The sequence below is a fragment of the Sinocyclocheilus rhinocerous genome, unplaced genomic scaffold, assembly GCF_001515625.1.
Source record: "Sinocyclocheilus rhinocerous isolate Xijiao unplaced genomic scaffold, SAMN03320098_v1.1 scaffold14, whole genome shotgun sequence".
Classification (NCBI taxonomy): Eukaryota; Metazoa; Chordata; class Actinopteri; order Cypriniformes; family Cyprinidae; genus Sinocyclocheilus; species Sinocyclocheilus rhinocerous.
In genome coordinates, this window is record NW_015629561.1 from 2,098,348 (window position 1) to 2,105,258 (window position 6,911).

A 6,911-nucleotide genomic window follows, 5' to 3' on the forward strand; every position below is an offset into this window, starting at 1 on the left:
GAGTGTTAGAGTCGTGGTTTTACCACAGCAGAGTTTGGGTGAGTTATTTTTTTCAGTCGACCATGTGCAGCATATTTGTATAATGCAATTTTGTCCACTGACCAAAATAGTCTCACTTTTTATTTATACAAGGGTTTAGTCAATACACTTATGCCAGTATGAGACATTTTAAATATTATTTCAAATAATAACCATTCTAAATTTTTACATTGCCGTTCAAAGGGTTTTTTTAATGCTCACCAGACTGTATTTAATCAAAAATACAGTAAAAACAATAATATTGTGAAATATTATTACAATTTTAAATACTTTTTTCCTATTCAAATATATATTACTTTTTTTTTAATTCCCGTTATGTCAAACCTGACTTTTCAGCAGTCATTACTCCAGTCTTCAGTGTCACATGATTCTTCAGAAATCATTCTAATATGCTGATTTGGTGCTCAAGAAACATTTATTGTTATCAATGTTGAAAACAGTTGTGCTGCTTAATATTTTTATGGAAACCATGATACATTTTTACAGGATTCTTTGATGAATAGAAACTTCAAAAGAACAGCATTTATTTGAAAGAGAAATCTTTTGTATCATAAATGTCTTTACTGTAAGTTTTCATCCATTTAATCCATCGTTTTTCCCATCTGATCCAAAACATTTTCATAAAAAAAAACCAATTCTTTATGAAAGCTGAGGTAATAACCATTCTAAATTTTTACATTGCCGTTCAAAGGGTTTTTTTAATGCTCACCAGACTGTATTTAATCAAAAATACAGTAAAAACAATAATATTGTGAAATATTATTACAATTTTAAATGCTTTTTTCCTATTCAAATATATATTACTTTTTTTTTTTATTCCCGTTATGTCAAACCTGACTTTTCAGCAGTCATTACTCCAGTCTTCAGTGTCACATGATTCTTCAGAAATCATTCTAATATGCTGATTTGGTGCTCAAGAAACATTTATTGTTATCAATGTTGAAAACAGTTGTGCTGCTTAATATTTTTATGGAAACCATGATACATTTTTACAGGATTCTTTGATGAATAGAAACTTCAAAAGAACAGCATTTATTTGAAAGAGAAATCTTTTGTATCATAAATGTCTTTACTGTAAGTTTTCATCCATTTAATCCATCGTTTTTCCCATCTGATCCAAAACATTTTCATAAAAAAAAACCAATTCTTTATGAAAGCTGAGGATGTTTTTTTTTCATAGACATAGATATTGTAATGAAAGGCAGCCCTCTATTGATCATTTTGAAAAGTGCACTTCTAATTTCCCCCGACACCAGAAGGACCAACTTAATACCAGATAAGTAAGTCTAAAGTTACAATCACATCATCACAATAAAATCAGATAGCCTACTTACTCATTTTCCTAGAACGTCAAGAGACTACATGTATTCATTCTTCCCAAAAATGTACGACAATAAAGTGTAGTCTATGATAATTCTTGGTATTTTTCATTCCTAGAAGCTGTTTGTAATTTGTTATTCGAATGATGGCTTTTTAAAATCGTGAACGTACCAATCACAATCAGTATATCTCATCCGGCACATTGCATTTAGAGTCATAATTGATAATTAATCCAGTTATGTACGCAATCTATTCAGTGAATCCAGAAAATGAGAGCTATGCTTACACAATTCAATATGGCTGCTGATGTTTGTTTGCGCAGGTAATAAAACGAGGCTTGTTTTGTCCATTAATGCCAGTCAGGCATATTTTAAATCAGCATGTCTCGGTCGTCGCAGATCAGAGAGCAAAATAAGCATCTTCAGAGTAAGTATCTGTTAATTGGCTAACACTGTCACTACTGATAGGCCGCTCGGCGCTCTTTGGATTAGTTGCTAAGCAACCTATTTGCTAAGCGTGTTGTCATGGATTCAGATGTTCCGGACGGCCTCCGAAATGGTCTGCTGACCACTGATAACAAGGTGAGGGCGGAGGTCACACTCCAGCTCAGGATGCGCGAGGACCTGTCTGACATTTGCGATTGTTCAAATGTCACAGGCCGGCGAGCGCGTGCGCAGCGTCTCGTGATGCTGCATCATTGTAGACTGCAGGCATTGTGTAGACATGCACATGAACAACAGTCAGTTGCATTCGCTCATTTTTACAACGTTAACAAAGAAGAGCGAATCGTAAGCGGTGCGCCGCTACATTAATTGTGTCTATGTGTCTGCTCATTATTTGGTTTCTCTCATTTGTTCTCATTTCACCCCCGGAATGCAACGTTGATAACTCGTCATTGATAACTCCATGTCATTAATAGCTTCGGATGCTGAAGAGTGGGCATGTTCCAGCAAAGAGCCCGAAACCCAGCCTCTGAGCCTCAGAAGCCGTCCAGATCCGAATGCAGAGAGGAAGAGGAGAGGGTCAGTTTTTGCTGAGGCCGGAACTCCCTCCAAGAAAGCTTGCGCTCTCTCTCCATCCCTCCACTTAACACTGAGAGATGGAAGCTCCATTCAAGCTGTGCCCGCTCTTCTCATTCAGTGGGCGCCCAAGCAAACTACCACTGTGATAGCGGAACCAAATACTCAAAAGAGCATTTGTCCTCTCCTCATTACTACGAATGTCAGTTCAAGATGCTAACTTTGAAACAGATCCTCACGCAAGTATGTCCCGAGGACTGGTTTCTGTCAGTGGATCTGAAAGATGTTTACTTTCACATTACAGCAGACATGCTGTCCTGGGACAATGTAGCTCCAGGAGAATGGAGACTACATCCCCAAACGGTTCAAATTATGTGGTCTGTCTTTGGGAAGGCAGAGGTGGACCTCTTCACCCTCAGAAGACAACTTTCACTGCCCAAACTACTTTTCGAGACAGCAAAATGCCCTGGCCCAAGATTGGCCCAGCGCTCGCCTGTACACCTTCCCCCGGTTGCCCACAGGTCATCAGATGGGTCAGGGAAGTCAGTTGCTCAGTCCTCCTGGTGGCCCCACTCTGGAGGAATCAGATGTGGTTCCCCAAGTTGATTCAGCTGCTATCGGCAGCCCGGCCTCCTTTTGGCTTTAGCGAGTGGGTTACCTGCAAGTACTGTCAGTGCTTCCTGTCTTGGAAACACTGCCTAACGACTGTAGAGTTGTCCTCGAACCAAGACACGGTGTTTAGAGCACAAGTCATCACCCTTCTAGAGCTCCCCAATCCAGATGGTGATGGTGAGTCCCAATCTACTCTGCCCAGTTCGGGCTCTTAAAGTGTATGTCGAGCACTCTGGCCTGTTTAGACACTCAGAGCAGCGCCTTTGCATACTTCAGAGGCCGCTCTAAAGGGCTGCAGGTTACGAAGCAGAGACTATTAACTATGCATCCACTATCACTGGATAGTGGATGCAATAGCCTTGGCTTATGTCTCAGCGGGCTTGCAGTTCCCTATAGGTGTGAGGGCCCACTCCACCAGAGGAATGGCCTCTTCCTGGGCTTGGTCCAGCGGGATTTCTATTGGTGATATGGGTTATGTTATGTAGTCCTCAGCCTAAACGGCTTGGGTCTCATTATTGGCTTATGCTTACAGGAGCCCTCAGTACGAGTGCTCCAGGGCTGGGCTCGCAGAGCGGCTTGGTTCTGTACTTGCTTATAGCACGGCGCTATTGGACGCATTCCCCATAAGTGTGTCAATGCACCGGGAGAGACCATTCAAAAGGGAATGCTCCGGTTACTAACATAACCTCGGTTCCCTGAGATAAGGGAACGAGCGTTGCATAGGCTGCCGTGCTATAAGGCTGCACGCTAATCGATGACTGTCGCTTCAGTCAAAAGATTCTGACAAAATTGCGCTCAGTTCCGACTTATATGGAGGTCGGCTCCTCCCCTTTTGGCGGGTTGAAGTGCCATTGGTTCGTGCAGCTACACGAACGTGAACAAATCAGGCTTCAGTATTAGAGTAAACAGGAGTATCCCCATAAGCGTGTCAATGCAACGCTCGTTCCCTTATCTCAGGGAACCAAGGTTATGTTAGTAACTGGAGCGTTTGGTTGCCGTATTGGTTTCCCTGACAAACTGTGCAACAGCCACCTAGTGTTAGCAAGTCTTAATTACTGAAAACATGCCTAAATAGACCTTAGTCATGTTAGACACCATATTGAATTTAACACAGTTAAAAACAGGGGTGTGAAGGATAGATTTACAGTCTTTACAATGGCACGTCCTGTATCACGTACTGTCCTGGATCACATAACTTTTGCTAATTCACAACTTTTTTATGGAGTTGTTGTATACTGTTATATTCAGAAAGACGTTTCTTCAACTAATCAATCAATAGCTTATGTTGTTAAAGAACAGTAAAATCCATTGAACTGTACTTCAATCCCTCACGGCCTCATTCCTGTGAAAAATTAAATATGATGTTACCCTGACTAAGGTCTATTATATCATCTACAAAACTGCATAAAGAGACAATCAGAAATAAAGGCATCAGAATGTTTATAAAATTGTGCTGCACGTAAATGATTCAAAGCTTAATCATCATGCTGCATTGCTCTAAACAAGTTTGAGATTGTGTGATTGTCGTTCACTTTTACATTCTCTTTTTGGATGTGGAGTAGCCTAGATGTTCATGAAGAAGATGAAAGTGTGATAACCCACTGCTGACATGATATTTCATTCTGTGTAAAGTGAGGATTTGTTGTCCTCTTGAGTGAAGATCATGCTGTCTCGTTCTGCTGTTCACACACAAGGGCATTACTGAAATTCATGGGAACTGGCACTCAAATTTATGATTTTTACTGAGCCCAGTGAGTAGCTTACAAATCATAAGTTTGAAAGAGCCAGGAGGAAACTGGTCAGAGAGGCTACCAAGAGGCCTACAGCAACTCTGAAGCAGTTGCAGAAATTTATGACAAAGAATGGTCATTGTGTGCATGTGACAATATCACAAATTCTCCACAAATGGGCTTGTATGGGAGGGTTGCAAGAAAAAAGCCACTCCCCAAGAAAGGCCACATGCAGTCACGACTGAGATTTGCCAAAACACACCTTGAAGATTCTGAGGCAGATGAGACTAAAATTAAATTATTTGGCCTCAACACCAAACGATATGTCTGGCAGAAATTCAATACAGCTCACCATCTAAATAACAGCATTCCTACAGTAAAGCATGGAGGTGGTGATATCCTGTTATGGGGGTGTTTCTCTGCAGCAGGGTCTGGAGCACTTGTCAGGATAGAAGGAAAAATGGATCGGGCAAAATACCGTCAAATTCTTGAGGAAAATCTGCTGCCCTCTGCCAGAAAGTTGTCAATGGGAAGAAGGTTTACCTTCCAACATGACAATGACCCAAAGCACACCGCAATACTGACCACACAGTGGTTGAAGGAGAAAAAGGTGAATGTCCTTGCATGGCCTAGTCTGAGCCCAGACTTAAACCCCATTGAAAATCTGTGGAAAGACTTGAAGACTGCAGTCCATGAACTGTCACCATCAAATTTGATGTGTAAAGTTAGTATAGAGACATCCCAACAGACTAAAGGCTGTAATTAAAGCAAAAGGTGGTTCAACAAAATACTGACAAAAGGTGGTGATCCTTTTTCCAACTCTGTGATTCTGTTTTTTTTTTTCTGACATGTTGGTGTTATATCTTTCACTTGGATGAGTAAATACAACTGGATAAAACATATCCTTGCTGAATAAACGTATTAATTTCTTTTAAAAATAATCTTACTACAGTGATAGCCTGTGCAAATATGTAATGGCTATTATTGTTAACCACAACTAAAACTAAAACCATTAAAAAAAAAAAAACATTTATTTTCAATACTTTAAATAAAATAAACATTAACTGAAATAAAATTTTAAAAAAAATAGAAAAAAAATATATATTTTTGCTAGTTGCCAAGGCATTTCTCTTTTTCGTTTAAATAACTCAAATTAATTACAATTAAAAAAATGATGTAGATGTACATAAAAAAGACAAAAACACTACAAAATCACTAAAAGTTTAACTAAAATTAAAATGAAAACAAAAATAACATCTAATTAAAAATATTAACAAAAACTATAATATATCAATAAACAACACAGCTAGTGACTTGCATATACATATAACATACTTCAATAGAGAATATTCAGAGTGTGACATGCTCTCATAAAAAAAAAAAGAGCACAAATCGTCCTCTATTTGTCCCTAAAGGGATCTGATCCCAGGTGTTCTGCAGTATCAGGTTGTGATGAGTGTGGCACCTGTCTGTGTCATGCACCTAAGGAATATTGTTCCTACTTCAGTATCACCAAAACATATGCATGCAAACAACATTACCACAGTTCTGTGACATTTCACGTTTGTTGATCCCGAGAGTCCTTCTTTTGAAAAGGTGAGGGTAACCGCTGAGATAGCATCTTGTGTGTGCATGTTTGGGGTCTTTCTCATAATAACTGAAAGAACAGTGATCGGGCTAGACTTGACCTTGGAATGGCAGGCAAACACAGATCTAAATGCAAGCACACAGTCATAAACAGTGAACTTTAAATGAACAGTGTCTAATAAAAAATCTCTTTGGGGCTCATGTCCCTATAAGCTTCATTTTGACACTTACACTTCCTGAAGTCCTTTCCCCTCATTCTCAGTGACTGCTTGAGTCCCTTTAAGCAGTATATGATCTAAGTGAAATGAGTTATGTCTGAAAAAAAAATGCCATCGGTGACTTGATTGCAGCTGTCTGACTTTGTATACCGTATATGTACATGGTGACAAATATAGGCTAATAGTATTATGTAAAGAATTAATGGACACATTTAGTGTGCACTGTACTTTTTTATAACATAAGAGTTGAACTTCTCTTTCCATCTATATCAAGCTTAATTTTTCCCAAGTTGTCTTTTTTCTTTAATATTTTCAATGAATGGTTTTGTAAACACAAGCAAACCAAATATATGCATATATATGCACAACATCTTTTCATGTTATTA